We start from the raw sequence: 20,641 nt of genomic DNA, 5'->3' as shown, positions 1-20,641 counted from the left end.
TAGCAATCGTTGACTTAGCGTAATGCAGTGTCTGAAATAACGTCTGTCCGGACGCCCGGAGCATGCAATTTACAAAACGTCTCCGCCTGGGTGGCCAACAACTTTTTTGAGCCACACGTCGCAACGGTCAACTTTGCATACTGGTACTGGGACACTAAGTCACATAAACGCACACCTCGTTCGTGTTCTTCGATTATCTCCTTCTTCTGCTCGACTGTACTTTTCTTTTATGTCCTCTTCGGCTTAACACTAGCCTGTGGTGGGGTCTTTTTCTGTCCCAAAAAAGCAAAAGTACTCCACTCTAAACAACCCACCTATGCACTCAGAGAAAGGGTGCGTGGAAAAGTAGTCCGACAGCCACTGAGGCGCTGTTCGGCCGTGTGGTTTTGTGTTTTTCCGTCAAAAACTAGTCCGCCAGCCATTGTGGCGCTCCGTGTGTTTCTCAAAAATGAGTGCGTCTGCCAATATTATATTATATATTATATTTATTTATATTTAATGTTCGTAAGGCGAAAAGTTCGTTAGCTAAAGCGTTCGTTAGCCAAGGTATCATTACATTTAGTTAAATTTGAAAATATTTTGTAAACAATTGCCTTGCACGCTAATAAGTCTGACTTGATAAAGTTGAACAAGGAAGCTAACATACTGTATTACAGAGTAGATTAAGTTAATGAAGCGCCGCGACGAAATAGAGACTTGAAAGTACAGGAAGTAAGGGTAAGCTAACGATAATACGTGTGTTTGTTTTTGTCACTGCTTGCTTGGTCTCTTCTCAACTATCGCAATTCTCAAATTCCGTTGGAGAGTTGACTGAAGGCAGCAAGGAAACAATCTCGCAAGCTAAATGGAGTACACCATGCGAACAACTTGACATTGTTTTGATGTCTCACATGAGTCGTTTTAGCACCAAAGCAGCAAGCCTGACGTGAACACGAACAAGTCTCCTACTACGCACAACAGCGCAACACTTGATTGGACATGTGTGGAGACCCCCCGCAGCCCGAGCCAAACCTTTTCCCCTTATTATTATTTTTTTTTCTCCTCCTCTACATGCGGTCGGCCTTTCCACCGCTCACTTTCTAATCAGGGCCAGGGGAGGGTTAAGAGGACTGAAGAATCTTACTAGGATGTAATCCCGTCCAAGTGGCACTGGCGCTTTCTTCTCTCTTGTTAAGGGCTCCTTTGTGAGGCTCCACAGCTTGGAGGCCCGGAAGGGAGAAAAAGGATGTGCAGTGGATGTGGCATTGGGGGCCTGGGGAGAGGTGAGGGTGAAAAAGTGGCGAGTTGAGGGAGAATTTACACTGACAAATGCATGATGTCATTGAATGAGCAGCAGCCTGGGACCATAATTCAATCAATTGGATTCAAATGACATTCAAAGTAAACTGTGAGAGAAGATTTTAACGGGGCATGAGAGTGAATATGTATGAAGATAAGATTACTTATTTCCACTACATAGAGAGTATATTGACGAGATTTGGTGATCCATATTTGAACTCGGTTTCCATGGTTACAGAAACAAGACACCAGGACAGCCTTTTTTTGGTAAAGAAAACTCCAATGAATGAGTCATTGACTTTTTTTCATCATTTTAGTTTCAACAGCCAACTTCTCCCAAAAAAGGATATTATTTTTGCCGTTCTAAATTCAATTTCTGTTTTAATCAATTTGATACCTGTCAACCTTGGCAGATAGTTGCTCTTATAAATGAAAAAGGTAGTACAGTGATACCTTGGCTTACGAACTTAATTGGTTCCCAGAAAGAGTGTTTAAGGCGAAAAAGTGTGTATCCCAAAAATTAATTTCCCATAGGAAACCATTAAAATGAGAATAATCCATTCCCAGGTCCCCATAAAACATAATTTTCTACTTTTTTAAGACTTAAAACTACACAAAATATACGTTATTTTACATATAATAAATGGTATTATAATTAAAGAAATAAACTGTACTGTATAAAAAGTTGTTTTATTTACCTTGGTGAATGTCGTTGATGGCTTGATGGAATGGATAGCTTTTTGCATAGTGTCTCAAGGAGCTCTAGGTTTTACATCTTGGAAGTTGTGAGATTGCAACCGCAACAGATGCACGCAGACACACTAGAAACATCATTAATAGCTGGTTCCCTTGCTTGTCTTTTCATTTCAAATTGAACTGATGGCTAGCGTGGGTTATTTGTGGAGCCTGATTGATGGGAATTTTAACCTTGCAGTCTACACTCTGCCTTTGAACTATCAAAGTTGAAACAAGTCCAAATGTGACTGTTTTCTATCCATTTGCTCACTCTTTCTCTGTCGTCTGCCTGTCTCTTTAATGTTTAAACCACCTCCCCTCACTGCTGTGTTCTTGACCAATCACGTGGCTTTAACCGACGACAGGGGGCGGGGAATAAAGGACCAAAACAAGCCGGCTGCCATTTTCTTTTAGGAGAACGGGCTCGTTCGCGAACGACACATCACTCATTGTGGCAGTTCCGTGTGTATCCCGAAAAATAGTTCATACGCCAAGGTAAAATTTTCATAAATTTAACGTTCGTAAACTGAAAAGTTTGTAAGCCAAAGGGTTTGTAAACCGAGGTATCACTGTAATTGTAACTGTAAACTCGCCACAATTTCGACTAAAAGTGCATTTCTTTTGGTTGAATGCGCCTGATTGAAAGTACAAGAGGTTGGAAGATTTGGAATGATGTGAAATGAGCGAAAATATTATATAATTAATTATATTATATAATATAATTAATTATGAACGTCTCGGACAAAATTACTTTGTCTTTTTTTCACTTTTTGGCACCATGACTAGCTACAATGACAAAAAAAAAAAATCACTTCAACTTCAAAAGTCTGTCTGAATAATCCGGGTGGTTGCTGTATATTATAAATGTACACATACTGTCACGGTTTAGCTAAGAGGAGCTCACATGTATCCAAAAAGAGTGTAACACAACACTGTCTTATCATGTGGAACATGTTCACAAACCTCGTTTTGAATGGGAAAAGGATCCAATTAAAATAAACACACTTGGTGCCCCAAATCCATATACATGTTTTCCCTTTGCACATCTGTCCCTCCTCTAAAAAGAAACAAAAATGAATAACTTATGTATCCATATTGATACATGTGCAGCCGTGTGTATTTCTTTTTTTTTTATTGGAGCCTGTTTGTATGACAGCGGTGCCACTGGACCATCTGTGCACACTGCGCACAACAGTGTCGGCTCCCCCTTGAAGGGAAGCTGCCTGCTTAGACAGTGACGGAATGGGAGGGAGAGGGGGAGCGGGGGTGGGGTTGGGGGCTCGGCAGGAATGCAGGCCCTGTGTATTGTTTGTCAAAATAAACCGTGTGGACAAAGATATTTGAGTGGAATTTATATTAAACAGCTGCAACAGCAGGCTTCTGTGTGTGTGTGCGTCTGTTTTATTGGACCACACCACAAGTTTCAATCTGATCAAGCCTCAAAAGCTCTGCATAAAAATAACTCATTTATAGTACAGTGATACCTCGGTTTACGAACCCCTTGGCTTACGAATCTTTCGGTTTACAAACGTTACATTATTGAAATTTTTACCTTGGCATACGAACTTTACCTTGGCATACAAACTTTTGTCGTACACAGAGCTGCCTCAATGAGTGATGTGTCGTTCGTGAACGTTCTTCTAACAACAAAATGGCAGCCGACTGTTTTTGTCCTCTATTCCCCACCCCCAGTCTTCGGTTAAAGCCACGTGATTGGTCAAGAACGCAGCAGTGAGGCGGGTGGTTTAAACATTAAAGAGACAGCCAGACGACAGTGAGAGAGTTTCAACTTTGATAGTTCAAAGGCAGAGTGTAGACTGCAAGGTTAAAATATCCCATTAATCAGGCTCCACAAACAACCCGCACAAGCCCTCTGTACACTTGATGCAAAAAGCTACCAACCCAGCTAAACAGAACACAATTGCTGAGGAACTAGATAAAATTATCACAGAGAAAGCACCTAAAAGGGATCATTCCTCAAGATGATGAAAGAAGAAGGTTACGTTCCTCATCAAGTGTTTAATCCTGAGGAAACCGGCCACTCCATTCCATCATGCCATCAATGAACCATCACAAAGGTAACTAAAATGACTTTATTATATAGTACAGTTTATTTCTTTCATTATAATACCATAGCACATTTATTATACATAAAATAAGGTATATTTTGTGTAGTTTTAAGGCTTAGAAAATTAGAAAGTAGAAAATTTTGTTTTATGGGGACCTGGGAACGGATTATTCTCATTCAATGGTTTCCTATGGAAAATTAATTTTTGGGATACACACTTTTCTCCTTACACATTCTGGGAACCAATTAAGTTCGTAATCCAAGATATCACTGGGTAGCTATCTATCAAGCTAGCTAGCTACCTATCTACCTAGCTTGCTACCTATCTATTTCAAACAGTTCAAACAGTGTTTTAAATAACATTTCTCCTCTTTGCCCTGTTTTGAGAGGGCGGACCTGTCTCATTGCAGCTTTCGTGACAAATGTCAAATGTTAGGGCAGGGAGGGTGGGTTAGACAAGGCTAGCGGCTACTTTTTACTGAAGGAGCAGCTCAGAGTGCATATGGGGGTGTGGGTGTGGAGAGATGGTACAAGTGGATTATTGTTTTCAGGAGGGTGGCGGTGTTGGGGCACAGTGGGGGGAGGTCTTCCCGTCTCATGCAAATGAGCCACTGCGCGGTCCCAGATGCTAAGGCTAATTTGTGCTTGGAACACTGCAGACTTGGATGGATAGAATTTGTGTGTCATTGGGCTGCCTTTTGAAAATAGCGGCTCCTCACACAGCCTATTTGCCAAGTCATGGGTGGAGAGACCAGAACAACTTTATTACAATTTGGGGAAACAAGAAGTTCACCAAAAGTCTGTTTAATATCACAAAAAAATATTCGGGAATTGAAAATATGACGTAGAGCGCCATTCAGTCAGGTTTTGTTTTTTTTCTGCTTAGGTTCCGATAAAGCGCTGGCCAGACCTCTGGCAATGTTTTTCCCTTCCACAAGGGGGCAGCATCTCCATTTTTTCCCATATTCGCGATTTGTTCCAGCTTCAGCTGTTGTTAAACCGCTATATAAACCAATGTGTATGTATTGCATTGTATTTTGGACAGGCACTCTCATTTCAAGCTCATATAACTCCAGACACATATAATTTAGGAATTAACTTTTTTTTTCTGATGAAAGAAGAGAGTCTCAGGTTTCTAACGCTGATTTGAATGTGTCGTCCTAAAACTCAATACTGTATGTGTCTTGAAATTTGAGTGTCAATGACAAAAACCCTGGCACTGTAAGTGACACATTTTAGGACGTCTGGCATTGAATGAGTTAACAGTTCATTGACTGTTCAACGGCGATGGAGTTCAAAAACGGTTTTCATTGTCAATCATTTGATATTAAAAACGGTCCAAATCATACGAGAATGAACGTTTGGTGATCCGTCCTGTAATTCATAAATCACTATTCACATACTGCATTGTCTTTCTTACTCAAGGCCACTTTGAGATTACATCAAATCGTTATGAGACGGACTAATCTAATCCGCAGCACAGCATATGAAAGGATCCACTCACACACTACATGTGGTTCCCATGCAAACATGGTCTGCGATAATGTATGTGTGTGTTTGTGTGTGTGTGTGTGAGTGTGTATGTGTGTGTGTCACGCTTTACAAAAAAGACGGGGCTTTACAGAAAGGGACTGGATCCCATTTCCCAGGCCGGAGCCGGACCCTGAGGGCATAGTGTGGAAACTGAACTAATTGCAGGATATTGGTCCTCGCTTGATTAGAGGACAACTTGGAATGCTTGGTCTGTGATGTAAGCAGACCAAGGTGAGACGAACGACGGATATGTATATTTTTTTCATTCATGCCCGTAGAAAAGTCTCTACCAAGGGCTCGTGGCGCTACGACAGGCCAGCGGGCTAGAGCGCTTCCTGTATGTCCACAGAGGATGTTGCTAAGTGCCTGTGGGTGTTGTATTAACGGCACAAATCGTTGGCATTGTCAAATCTTGCGAGTAATTCTGTACAGGTTACAATGCACTTGATGTTGACGGTTGACATTGCATACTTTGTCATGTTTTGGGTCATTGCAACATGCACCAAAGAGAAGAGAAAAAGACTGGAGTGAGTTTGCATTGATGGAATTCATTTTGTTCTGAAAAAAAAAAAACCATCCAACCATCCATCTATCTATCCACCTCTCCATCCATCTATCTAGCTGGCTAGCTACCTACCTACCTACCGAGCTAGCTAGCTACCTATCTACCGAGCTAGCTACCTATCTACCTAGCTAGCTACCTATTTACCTCGCTAGCTACCTACCTAGCTAGCTACCTATCTACCTAGCTAGCTACCTACCTAGCTAGCTACCTATCTACCTAGCTAGCTACCTATCTACCGAGCTAGCTACCTGTCTACCTATTTATTTATCTATTTATTGAATTATTTATTCATTTACTTATTCCTTTATTTATTCATTCTGTATTTATTTATTTGCAGTGGAAGCACACAAGATCAAGAATGCCAACTAATCAACATACATTTAACAACAATAAAAAGCAGCAATTAATTATCTTTCTCTCTCACGCTCTCTTTCTTTATGTATATATATTTATATATCAAATATATGTTTTTAAAATTAGGTTAAAAATAATGTTTTCCCCATTGCAATGGCGAAAGTAAAAGAAAAATGTAATTCATGTTTTGAAAATCGTATTACTTTGAGTTAACTATTGCGTTGCTTTAAAATCTCTAACTCTATTTAAATGTAGTACATTTTATGACATATTTTAATCATATTACATTTCCAGGACTTGTAGATATAAATATGAATACAATACATCGCCAAAACCAATTTCTGCGTCAATATGATCACACAACAAGGATAATATTGAAATATATTGATCCATTGACAACAGGTGGCCATCATTCAACATTTTCTTTGTATCCATAAATGTTCAAAGCTCGTTTTAGAAGTAGGCAAATTCCGGTCACTTTGGTTTAGTGGCCCTCCTTTGTCCACACTTGTTTGTTTGATGTGACTTTTCAAGCGACAGACACTATTGAGTGGTGGGAGTGTTGTTCTGCCGCATGCCATTCACGCCTGCTGTAGAGCGCCGCACAGTCAAACACTCAACAAGCCCCCCGGCTCATTGTTGACCACTGGAACTAATCACCCTGATGGCACCTCCAATAAATCCCATCCCCCCTCCATAGGCGACCCAGTCGACAGTGATTGGAGTGTACCTATGTGTGACCGTGGACAATACAAATTCGCCAAAGGCAAATAGAATGGGGGTGCTTTGAGGCAATATTTAGCTTGGCCAGATGGCCGCTTGCATTCGGCAGGCTGCTTGGCCCTCCACATCTGCTCCTTAGGATGTGCCAGCAAACGCGCCACAGTCGCACTTTTACTCGTTGGAGTAACACTTTCTTTCGGGTAGCCCTACTATGTCTCGTTTCACTCACACACAACTGACCCCCCCTCCCCTCTCTTCGCCATCTTAAGACCTTAGCTTGACCTCAGTGAAGTACAGTAAATATTTGCATTTGTAAATACAAACTAAGCAGATGTGAGTTGACCAAAGTAAATATTAGTTGAGCAAAGTCTTGAAATATTTTTCATTTTGTGAATGACAACACGAGAAATTGTCCTTAGACGTGAGTGAGAATTGCTTCTTTTAAACCTGTATATGTGCCCTGCAATTGGTTGGCAACTGGTTCAGGGTGTACCTCTGCCTGAAGACAGCTGGACTAGTTTCCAGCATGCCGATACCTTGGTAAGGATAAGCCGTTTAGATAATGGATGGATTGATGGATTTTTTTTGAGTTTGCAAAATACAGGATACAGACGAACAACTTACAAACGAGGTATGTTCCGAACGGTCGTTTGTAAGGTGAATTTGTGCGTCAGTTGATTCAGTGTTTTATTTTGTATGGAATGTATGTTTAAGGCTTACATAAGCATGTTCAAGGCTTGTATAAGTAACCTGTATTGGTTAGTACTGATAAACAAACATTTCATAAAATATAATAATAATAATAATAATAATAATAAGTCATGGAAAGCCTTAAATGTATAAAGAATAATTTTAAAGTTGATTCTATATTTGACCGGGAGCAAGTAGCGCTCTTGGAGGACGGGGGTGATGTGGTGAAAGGATGAGGTTCTGGTGATGATCCGGGCTGAAGAATTCTGGACGAGTTGAAGTTTGTGGAGAAGTTTCTGAGGGACACCAAAGAGAAGTGAATTGCAATAGTTTATCCGGGAGGTGACAAGACTATGAACGAGGATAGCAGTGGTGTGAGGAGTGAGAGACGGACGGGCGAAGATGATTGATATTGCATAGGTGGAAGTACGCAGATCGGGTGAAGTTATTTATATGGGAGTGGAAAGATAGTGTGCTGTCAAGGATGACGGCTACGCTTTTGACTTGATGGGAGGGAGAAACGGTCGAATTGTCAATAGTGTGAGCGAAACTATTAGCTTTGCTCAAGGTGGATTTGGTACCAACGAGGAGAATTTCAGTTTTTTCGCTGTTAAATTTGAGTAAGTTATGGGTAAACCAGGATTTAATTTCAGAGAGGCAGAGTGAAAGGGAAGAAGGTGCACTCAGACCGGAACCTGCTCTATGAAGATATGTACATGTACAACTGGAGAGAATACTACATATGTTACGACAAAAATGTTCATATGTACCGTTGTTCGTAACTCGGATGTTCTTAAGTAGGGGAGCTACTGTATGTGCATCCTTTTGCAGAAAATGCAACACTTATGTGAGACATTTATCAGACATGGCTTAAAATGTTCAAACATAGACCGACGGCCGTGCAAAGGATAGATTTACATTGAAGGTGCTGAATCCGTCGAAGTCGGGTCCAAAGTCAGTTTAATAGCAGCTCTTTTGTCAAGCATCACAGGACTAAACAGAATGGTTTATTAATTCTGCTAATTATACTTCCCACTTGTAATGATATGAGAAAATCCTATTTGCTCGTTCGACTAGTGATGCCTGGCTATAGACCAAACGGAGCATGCGCTTCTGCGAGTCAGTCGTATGAGAGTCTATAAGAGGCACACATGTCAATTGCCTTCCTCCTCCGACCAAGACGGCAGTCCTAATGAAGAACCTCAACTTTATCCAGAAGTAGTATCATTTACCGAACCCGTTTACACAAAGCAACACACCACTCAGGAGTCACATTTGCTGACCCATTTCAGACCTAGATGGACCATGTACAGTCAAATTTGAGCAGGTGCAAGTATTCATGCATGTTTGTACTGTCTAATGTGTGTGTGTTCCACTCGTGTGCCTGGAACATCGTGTGAATACGGCGCAGGCCAATTGGATTAGCAGATTACCACAAGATTTGCCCTATGACCCTTGGAAGACACCCATGCACACCCACGAATTTGGCCGACAGACGCCGGCCCAGTTCTCACTGCACGACCTTGCCGTGTCTGGAAGGTCAAAGATAAACAGGACACTATAACTCGAGGGGGATTACAAGTATGCGGCGGGTGGATTAGGGCATAGGGACAACAACAATAATCAGCATTAAAGTCATGCTCCCTCAAGAGGCAAATCTACTGGGGTTTGAGCACATGCACAAAGGTTGAGTATCGTTAGATTGATTTCAATTGTGATTTCAAGTCAGATTATTTTGGAGGGCACTGTCAAATTGTACACTGAAAAAAAATGTCCGCATCATTGACTGCCATGGGAGCTAGCTAGCTATCTAGCTATCTACCTCGTTAGAAATTCGTGCTGATTGCCATTTCAATTGTGTATTTATATATATTATAAAAAAAACAAGACAAATAAAACAAGATAAACCTTATAATTTTGAACATAATGTGGTGTTACGACATCACTGTTAGACATTACCATTGCCCTAAGTTGATAAGGGTTGACGGAGGCAACTGGGAGTTCCAAACATTCAAAGATTCTCTGACTTAAAAAATAAATAAAAATAAAAATAAAAATAAAAATAAAAATAAAAATAAAAATAAAAAAATTCACAAGCCAACAATCAAACAAAAAACAAACAAATTCATACATAAATAATAAAATAAATGAAAATACAATATAAAATACAATATAATAGCAAATATATATACTGTATGATACAAATAAGATAAAATATAAAATAAAATATAAAAATAAAATATAAAATAAAATGTAAAAATAAAATCTGACATAAACTATAACATAAACTATAACATAAAATATAAAATATAAAATATAAAATATAAAAAAAATACATACAATATAACATAAAAGATAAAATAAAATATAAAAATAAAGGAATCGATTGCCATCGGGATTGGCTCCACAGGACGTCACTTGACAGTAGTCAATTTCCAATTCATGCCATATAAAAATAAATAAATACATAAATAACTGAATAAATAAATAACTAAATAAATGAATGAATGAATAAATAAATAAATAAATAAATAAATAAACAAACAAGCCAACAAACAAACAAACAAAATAGAATAGAAGATAAAATATACAATGAAATGTAATCAAATAAAATGTAATAAAATAAAATAAAATAAATGAATTGAGTGCCATTGGGATTGGCTCCGCAGGACATCACTTGACAATCCAGTCAATTTCTAATTCATCCCATGTACACACCCCTGCTTGATCCTAATCTGCGACTCACAAATCCACGTTTGAGAGTAGCTGCTCCATAAACAAGACCAAAAAGACACGACCCCGCTGCTGCCAAAAAGCCTTTGAACCAAATTACTTCCCCTCGCACGCTAGCCCTTTAATGATGTGTGGGAGGACATAAAACAGGTCGGATAATTTGGAGTGGGGAAATCATATTTCCATTGAAAACATCACCGCTGATTTATAATCCGGGGGAAGGTTGTCGGGAATGTGGCAATTATTATTATTTACCCCTCCTGCCCTCCTCTCCCGATCCAAGGATCAAGTTGCGGCTAATCGACGTAGCGCTGAAAGCACTAATTAGGTTTTGTCGAGGAGTGACACGGGCAAAGAAAAGAAAAGGTGCCACAATAAATAAGTTCTCACCATGTAAATCAAAGCCTGTAATTTGAGATGCCGCGTATGTATTAGGTTGTGGGAATGAGAAAGGTCTCAATTTAATGCAAGAGTCATTGCGTGCTGTCAAATAAACCATTCAAAAACGGTGTTGCTGCTCGATAACACTGGTGTCAAAGTCAAGGCCCGAGGGCCAAATCTGGGCCACCATATTATTTTATTTGGCCCGCAAAATGTCAAGTTCCATGATGCTTAAAGGACAACCGACGTCTCCGGACAGGTTGTGGCCATAATTTGTAAAATCACTTCAAACGACTTCTACTGAGCATATTTTACAAAGATTACACGGCATATAGCTATATTTTACGTTTTAAGACTCGCAGTGAATATTCAGGAAGTCTTGTTTTCGAGTTGATGACGATGCCTGACTTGACACAATGCATTTTGGGTACTTTGTTTGGTCTGAAAACTTCGTGTTGATCGGTGTTGATGGCGAAATTAGAAGGAAAACACATAAATAACACGATGGTGAATTGTGTGCAGCACCAAGACTACTATTTGATACTAGTTGACACAAACTCCCAGCAGACAAATCAGCCCGTTTCCAACGGAGCTTGGGTGCCATCTTGTGCATTTTCTGGGACGCTACATTGGAGTCCTGATGGCTCGAATTGATACGGGAGGACTTCTTTAATTGATTGCAAACATTTATGATTTCCTCTTCAGAACTATTTGAATCATATTCATAACTGGATGAGTAACACGAACGCATCTTCTCCGAATCTGAAGCCATTGTTTTGATTCTAGAGCAAGGCGAAGACGTCCTGGCGTGACGTCACGAAGAAGGAGGCGGGACTTTCTGAATCGTCCCAGTTCCGAGCTCATTTTGAAGTAGTTTTGGGACACATTAACTCATTTTTATTGATGTTTTGCATTTGACTCAAAATATCTGCCTGCGTGTTTTGGGTATTTGACATGCTATAAAACGTTTTTCTGATGTCAGTTAGGAAACAAAAAAAATGGTGTCGGTTGTCCTTTAATGCCCAAGAGAAAAGTGACAGAGGTACAGGAGGAATATTCTGATCTCATCCGTTCCACAACAAATCTACTCAAGCAGAAAAAGGCGTATTATTCACTCAGATTGCATGACAACGAAAAAAAGGCAATGTATTTGCAAATTAAGGTCCATGAACTTGAAAGGGTTAAAAAAAAACACCTTGCTAAACCAACCAATAAAAATGTGGACATTCTGACCGCCCCTGTTCCTGTCTTAAGTCACAATTGAGATATTTTTGAAGGAAACGGAGTTGCCATGTAAAGACACACATTGTTCATACTTGTCCAAACATGGCGTAAATCACAAAAGCAAATGTTGTTTTTCTTTTCTCGGTGCCTTGACATAAAAAAAAAGCTATAAATTATATAAACAGAGACTGTTACCTTTTTATGTCTACCATGCGTAAACAAAAGATGTCTGATGGGTGAGCTACAAGCTTTGGAATTTTCCACATCTATTTTTTTTATGACGAGTATTGAACTTGACAATCAGAGGGCAAGATCACATGTGGCAATCTGGCACATTAAGTTGTGAATACATTCACAAATTGACCTTTTGGATGCTTTTTAACATGCAGCCAGGTGCTCTCAGTAGGTTTGACCGCCACCACGGACAAACAACGCTGCTTCCCCATTGACACTGATGGTTTCTGTCACTCAGGCGCTGGTACTGTCCTCTGCTTCTGGACAGCAAAAGCAGTCGGGTGGGCCAAGATACCTGATGGCTGCCAGTTTGAATGCTTGCTGCCATGTAGAACCAGTAGAGACACATCGTAACAACAATGGCGATGACAAGTTAGCGCAGATTCCAAAGTTGTAGTAAAGTGTTTATTGTTGGTGTCACTGATGTGTCTGGAATTTTGATTTTCACCGCAAGCATTTGTGACGGGATAATCTATTGGTTCAAACATTTTTTGTAGTTTGTGTATTTTCTATTCCAATTCCTGTTAGCCCAAACACGTTAGCATTAAGCTAGCAGATTTTTATTGGACAGAATCATGTGGTTCGGTTGACCATTTTGGTGTTTAATTCGCGTTTGTTGTTTTTTTAGCAGAGTTTTTTTTTTTGTAGGTTTGAGCTGTGTGTCTACGCCAGTGCTTGAACCGTATGTTCATCATAAGTATAGCTGTATAGCTATCTAGCTGTTAGCCATCTATTAGCTAGCTAGATTTCTATCTGAGTTACTTCCGGGTTGAGTGAAGGCCTGGCTAGCTATCTGTTCGACATCTATTAGCTAGCTAGTTTTTATCCGAGTTACTTCCAGGTTGAGTGAATGCTGGCGCGTGTGGCTGCCGCTGCTCACCCACAGAAAACCTTATGATTTGGTGCTGTTGTTTTTGTTAGCAATAGAGTAAAATGTACTCAGCAATAAATGTGGAAGCTAAAATCTGATCTCCAAACAGTGTGTGACCCCGCATGCTCATTCAAGCTGGCTTGCTGAGTCAGAGTGTGAGGTTGCTGGTGTATGAAACAAGGGGAGTACCTTTCATTTCCTCCCCAGCGTGGTACTCTTGCAGTGCATCATGCATCCCCTCCCCACTACACACACACACACGCCTCGGGTGCGCTTTGCTGCTTCACGCCAGTGAGTCAGCGATGAGAAAGAACACAGGAAGACAGTCATACATGTATAGTTTCACACAAACACAAAAGAGAGAGAGAGAGAGAGAGAGAGAGAGAGAGAGAGAGAGAGAGAGAGAGAGAGAGAGAGAGAGAGAGAGAGAGAGAGAGAGAGAGAGAGAGTAATCACTGGAGCCGGAAGTCATTAAAAAGGTTCCATTCGCTGGTTCGTGTTATGAAGTGGGCAAACTTTAGCCACAAGTGCATATGGATGTTAACATCAGTACCGTCTGACATCTGAACCAGTCATGACAGCTGGTCGTGGTAATGTCGAAAGCTGTGTAGTATGCATGATTTTCAACTCATTCATTGCCATTCACGAATTTATTCGGGAATTGGAAATATAACGTAGTTTTAACACAAAGTTTTCAGACCAAACAAAGTACCGCAAATGCATTGTGTGTCGCTTTCTCGGTCAGGGGCGTTCCAAATGTGACGTCACGTGGGGATTGTCACCAACTCGAAAACAAGACTTCCTGAAGATTCAGCACGAGTCTTAAAACATAAAATATAGTTACATATGGTGGAATCTTTGTAAAATACGCTCAGTAGAAGTCATTTGAAGTGATTTTACAAATTATGGACACAACTTGTCCGGTGGCGTTGGTTGTCCTTAAAGGATTTGGCAGTGTGCAAAGCCAAACATGGGGCAATTCTTACCCCCTAAAAATAAATAATGAATGTAAGTCTCTTTCTGACCTCATCATAGTTTGTGTATGTGTGTGTGTGTGTGCTTGACTAAAACATTTGTAGCCATCTGCCCCACCCCATCGTGTGGGTAACAGTCCTGGGTGGGTTGCTTTAACCGCAATATTACACACCATCATAAATCTCAAACCCCTTATAGCATTTATGTTGCGAGCTCTGTGATCCTTGCTGATAGGCATGTCTGGACATACAGCAGCCCTCCCTACTGGGCCTCTGGAGAGGCAAAGGTCAAGGCGGGGTGCGTTCTGAGAAGGTGGGAGGGGCTGTGGCGGGGGATGGGGGGTTGCACGACAGTACGGCTGACAATCTAGCTTGCGAAGGGGATCGGTGACAAGGTGGCACGGATGACAGTTGACAAGGTGATGGCGATGGAGGTGACACAAAAGTGACCAGGTGGGGAAGTTGAGGCTGAGTGAGGACATCGGACACCACCCAAGGATGCGTTCGTTCATCCGTCCGTCCATCCGTCATGTCTCTCCGTCATCCTTCCGCTAACCATTCCGACCTAGCACGTCGTCACGACTGCCCCACGGCCTTAAAGCGGGTTTCGCACACAAAAACATGGTCGCACTTTGTGTGTTGAACATGGCGGTTATTGTGTTGGTGTGTTTACCGATATGCATTCGTCCAATGCAACCGGGCTGCATATGAGTCACTTTCTGGGGTGGAATCGGGAATTTTTAATTGTATGAATGTTCATAGAGAGCTACAAAAAGAATGTGTACGTTCTTGAGTTTTTTTCCGGGAAAGCCAATTAACTCATTCACTGCCAGACGTGCAAAAAATATGTCCACTCCAGTGCTCTATACTTAAATTGATCCAATGTCAAATTGTGTTCATCTTCGTCAAAGCCCCACCCACAAATACGCAGACTGTGTGAATCAATGACACACCACAAATACGCAGACTGTGTGAATCAATGACACACTTTTTATTGTAAAGCATGAACATTCCAAGTCCAGGAGGGCTGCTATCCTACATGTTTTCCATCTCTCCAGCAGCAAACTCTGCGAAGATCTGAAACAATGATACCTCAGCTTACAAACGCTTTAGCTAACAAACTTTTTGCCGCACGAACATTAAATTCGCGAGCATATAGTTTTGGCTGGCGGACTAGTTTTCGGCTGATGAACAATTAACCACACGGTCCAATAGCGCCACGGTGGCTGGCGGCCTAGCTTTCGTCATCCAGTTTCTTTGAGTGCGGACATGATTTGTTATCGAGGATACTTTTGCTATTATGGGACCAAAAAAGACCCCTCCATAGGCTACTGTTACGCCCGAGAGGACACAAAAGAAAATTACGGTTGAGCACAAGAAGGAGATCATCGAAAAACACGAACGAGGTGTGACTTAGCGTCCCAGTACCATTACGCTAAGTCGACCAGTGCTACCATCCTGAAGAACAAGGAAGCTATTAAGGGTGTTTCTGTGGTGTCTAAGCAACGGTCTTAGGCAATAGAAGAGGTTGAAACATTTCTGTTGATTTGGATTCATGAAAAGCAGCTAGCAGGGGACAATGTGAGTGAAGGTATTATTGCCAAGAAAGAATGGCAACTTCACTCGGATATCATCAAGAGGCAACCTTGAAGTTTGTCATCATTTGACAACTACCATCACAAAGGTAAATAAAACGACTTTAATATACAGTACCATTTATTTCTTTAATTACAATACAATAGCACATTTATTATACATAAAATAAGGTATATTTTGTGTAGTTTTAAGGCTTATTTCGTTAAAAAAATATGTTTTATCGGGACCTGCGAACTGATTATTCTGATTTCAATGGTTTCTTATGGGAAATAATTGTTTGGAAGACGAACTTTTCGCCTTACACACTTTCTGGGAACCAATTAAGTTCGTAAACTGCGGTATCACTGTATTGAACCCTGTACGTGAACACATATCCTATGAGAACACGGGAAGAAGCTAACATGCCTGTTGGAAAACCATGGCAAACATACTGTATAACTCTAACATATAAGAGCCAGAGATGAGATTATTGGTTTCGCTCCTATCGCTATTATTAGCCTGGAAGAAGCCTTGGGGGAGGTCCACGTCGAACACGTCCCCACGCAACATTACCCATAATCCTTTGGACAAATACGCGTATGTGATACCATAACAACCCTATGCAGTCGCTTCAGCGCGGGATGCATGCATAGCAACAGAAGCATAATTACTGACTAAGTTCCGAAGGCCCACTAAGGCAAGCCTTCTTTTTCCCCGACCACCTCCTTGCCTCCCTCTTCTTCTTCACAAGCTCTCACACTGATATTTAACAAAACATTAATCTTCTTGCCAGTGCTTCCAAAGAATGGGCGCTGATCGAGCTTGAGCGCCGAGGCCCGGCTAATAATCATTCCATTGTCGCGCCCCTTTATTTACGCCTTGGCTCGAGCCGGCAGATGAGGTAAGTCTCTTTTTTTTTCTTTCTTCATGTTATTATTCACAAGTGGTGATACATAAAGCCAGATTACACAAATGTCTCTCTGTTTCAGGCACCTCACCCCCCCCCCACTACCCTCTTTTGCTTAATGTCCACCACCTTATTCCCTCCCTGTCCCCTCCAGTGGCTTTCAATAACACATTTCCCCCTCTCACCCCCGCTTCTCCCCTCCCCCCCTTTCTTTTCCCTAAATCACCCGGTCCATTTGCATGTGAATCGCTTGTATATCTTCTTTTATATGATGCACCCACAACAGTGGCAAAAAAAAAGCAAGGACTCCCATCCAACCCTGAACCATCTCCCCTCCCCCATTCACTTCCAATACAGACACATACATACATGGACACACACAAAAAAAGAAGAAAAAAAAAAACAGATGAAAAAAACAAGATGTTACTCTGCGTCTCCCCTCCCCACGTTGGGAACAGAGCAGGTTTTATGATATGGAGACAAGTCCTTTGTGCTCTCCCCAGAGACGAGGCCTCTGTCTGTCCATGTTACTGGGGCGATAATCCTGTTGGAATTTCTCCTAAGCACTTTTTACTGACATTTTCAATTACCGCCATGCCAGCCTGTGCTAAATGCCATTTAAGAGGGTCCCCCCCACCCCCCGCGTCATCTGCATGCTGAATCATATTTGGGAATCAGAGGGATCGCCGTTGGCCGACCCCCTACCATTGGATGGTCACGTGACTGTTGGGAAGAGGTGGACTGCAAAAAAAAATTAAATACAGACGCTCCCCAATTTCAGAATGATATACATTCTGAGCGGTTGTTCGTAAGGTGAATTTGTTCGTAAGTTGCTTCAGTGCTATATTTTGTATGAATGTATGTTTTTGGCTTATATAACTATGTTTAGGTTTATATATTTATTTATGTTTAATAGCAATCCAGCTATCTAGCTTGCTATCTCGTTAGCTAGCTATTTGCTATCTAGCTCCCTATCTAGATAGCTATCTATTAGCTATATAGCTATCTAGCTGGCTGGCTATTAGCTATCTATTGGCTAGCTAGCTAGCTTTCTATCTATTTGAGTTACTTCCGGCCTTGTGTAAGTAATCTATATTGGTTTGACCTGAAAAATAAACATTTAACAAAATATTTGCTCTATAGAGATATGTACATGTACAACTGGAGAGAATACTACATATGTTACGACAAAAATGTTCATATGTCCTGTTGTTTGTAACTCGAATGTTTGTAAGTAGGGGAACGTCTGGACCAAAAAAAATACACTTGTTGCTGAGACAAACCCTCCCAAAATATGTCAACTTGTTTATGATTATCAAAAATAGTATATCTATTTTATAGACACACACACACACACACACACACACACACACACACACACACACACACACACACACACACACACACACACACACACACACACACATATATATATTTGGGGGTGAAAGTACACTTTGTGGTTTGTAAATTGACTCTTTCAGTCAACATGTGTCACGGTTTGAAAGGTGGTGGTGGTGGCGGACCCCCATAAAGTAGGCAGGAAGATGGAGCAGGGTATATTTGACAAATTGTATGAAATAAAGTTGTCAGGAACAAACTCTCAAACAACAAAGTCATCAGAAGAAAAATGTCCAAAGTAGCTAACAAAACCATGATCCAAAACACGACAAGATGAAACAAACCTAACAGGGTGAATCAAACAATGTCGTGACACTGAATGGTCGTGCCGGGAGTCCTTTTAACTGGCACTGATTAAAACGACCAACACCTGTGCAGATGCAGGTGGGGCCCTAGAGTGCCACCCGCTGGTCGCAAACTGAAACGGCATAACGTGTTCTTTAAATAGAACCAAAAAGACGAAGTTATAAAAACATGTTTTAAAAACTTCAGTGAAGTTACACTTTTTGTCTTTCTATTAAAAAAAAAAAAAAAAAAAAAAAAAAAACTTACATTAACATTTTAAAATAGACATGCTGATGAGGTAATTAATACCAGGGCGAATGGGGCAATCAGAAGCAGTCATAGAACATAATGAGACAGAACAAAAGAAGTAATCAAATTAGCCTGAGAGCAGGCACCTATCAGAGGTCTGGCACCGCCACCTCTGTCCACTACGGATATAGATAGAGGGCCAGTAGTACCAGCACAACTTTAGTTCACTGACAAAGCTTTTCGGATGAGGAGTGAAACGTCCGACACCGTCAAAGAAGTACAGATAATGGCTGAAGAGACATTTTCATTGATGGACCACTCCTGTACGACTGAGAGCTTACACAGATGTAATACAGTAAAGTCTCGTTATATCGATATCGGATATATCGATAGTCCCGGTTATATCGATACTATTTCTATGCACGCACGGAGAAAAGTACATGCAAACAGGGTCGGATATATCGATAATCCCGGTTATATCGATATTTTTACGGGCTCCCTTGAATATCGATATAACGAGACTTTACTGTATTTTGAAATGTTGTTGAAATCATACGTAGTGTCTACTCGTTTCAGTGATACGTCCAAAACTGCCAAAAAGCAAGATGAAGACTGCAGGAAAGAAAAACGTCTCCGCCAACGGAGATACTTTTCTTTTTTTTTTTTAATAGCTCTAAACTGCGCAACTTTTTGTAGCGCATTACTGCCTCAAGTCACAGGCGCACTTAGACACCATTGAAACCTGCCTTGTAATTTACAACATCCACATGGCCCAAATACAAGTTCCAGAGATCGAGACGTGCAAAACCAAACAGACACGCTGACCTCGACGATGTACGTGGTTGTTTAACCGGAGATTTTTTTTTTCCTTTCAGAGCCACTTGAAAGCATACCGGCAGATTTATAACCATCGAAGAACAACGTTATGGATCATAAGAGATCACTTGAGTGGAAGCTTTTTGGTTTTGAAACCACTCCTGCGATCGTCAAATTGTTGACATGCTTGTTTAGCCGAGTTGTGTAATGGTTTGGTTGGGCCAGGAAGGCGCCAATTAACCAGGTCATACACACACACACACACACACACACACACACACACACACACACACACACACACACACACACACACACACACACACACACACACACACACACACACACACACACACACACACACACACACATCTGATAAACATGTTTGATACCCCCCTCCTCTTAACCTCACTTGTCGTCATTGATGATCCAAGAACAGCTGTTTACATGTTTTTTTTGTTGCCTTTTTTTTTTTACTCCCGACTGCCAAGCTGACATCATCCATTTGAGCGGCCCCTTCCTTCCTGTCTCGCTTTCGGATGGGCTTTGTTATGACAGGTTTAATTGAGGGTTGTCAAGGCATAACATTTTTGTAAATATCACACGCGCCAAGAGAGAGCGTCAACGAGAGGAAACGGCCCGTAACGTATACAGACACACACACACACAGCGGGTGTTGTTCATCCCGCGCGAGCGACAATGTGTGCCATTGTAAGCATATCGATCGCCGACAGGCGTTTTCATACTTAAGAGCCCACAAAAAATATACATCAAATATGTTGATTTACAGTAAAAGCCTCTCTATCTGTGAGATTTTTAAGTTATGAGTATGGGTTGGTTTTTTTTTTAATGTATTTTTACATTTTATGTTGCGCACAGTTAGACCACACACATAAAAATAAAGCCCCTGGTGTAGGTATATCAATTAAAATACAGCCACATTTACAATTTTGGTGAACGTTTGAGCCGATATTGTTTTTCACATGGTAAGGGTGACACCGTTAGCTAAATTAAGCTAAGCTCATTAGTGTTGACAATGTAGCCCCTTAGC

The 20,641-nt window shown here is 41.0% G+C and overlaps 1 long non-coding RNA gene across 4 annotated transcripts in view; it reads left to right on the top strand.

Annotated features, from left to right (window-relative positions):
* The window catches only part of LOC148900928 (uncharacterized), a 34,454-nt gene that overhangs the window by 5,048 nt on the left and 8,765 nt on the right, over window positions 1-20,641 (top strand). For all 4 annotated transcript variants that reach the window (XR_016114552.1, XR_016114551.1, XR_016114550.1 and 1 more), the window contains exon 2: window positions 16,732-16,839. This is a non-coding gene — a long non-coding RNA (uncharacterized LOC148900928). The remainder of the gene's footprint in view (window positions 1-16,731; window positions 16,840-20,641) is intronic.

This window comes from Hippocampus bargibanti, linkage group LG03, assembly GCF_051943395.1.
Source record: "Hippocampus bargibanti isolate YZ-2025 linkage group LG03, ASM5194339v1, whole genome shotgun sequence".
NCBI classification, from domain to species: domain Eukaryota; kingdom Metazoa; phylum Chordata; class Actinopteri; order Syngnathiformes; family Syngnathidae; genus Hippocampus; species Hippocampus bargibanti.
This window is presented reverse-complemented; position numbering and strand designations above follow the sequence as displayed.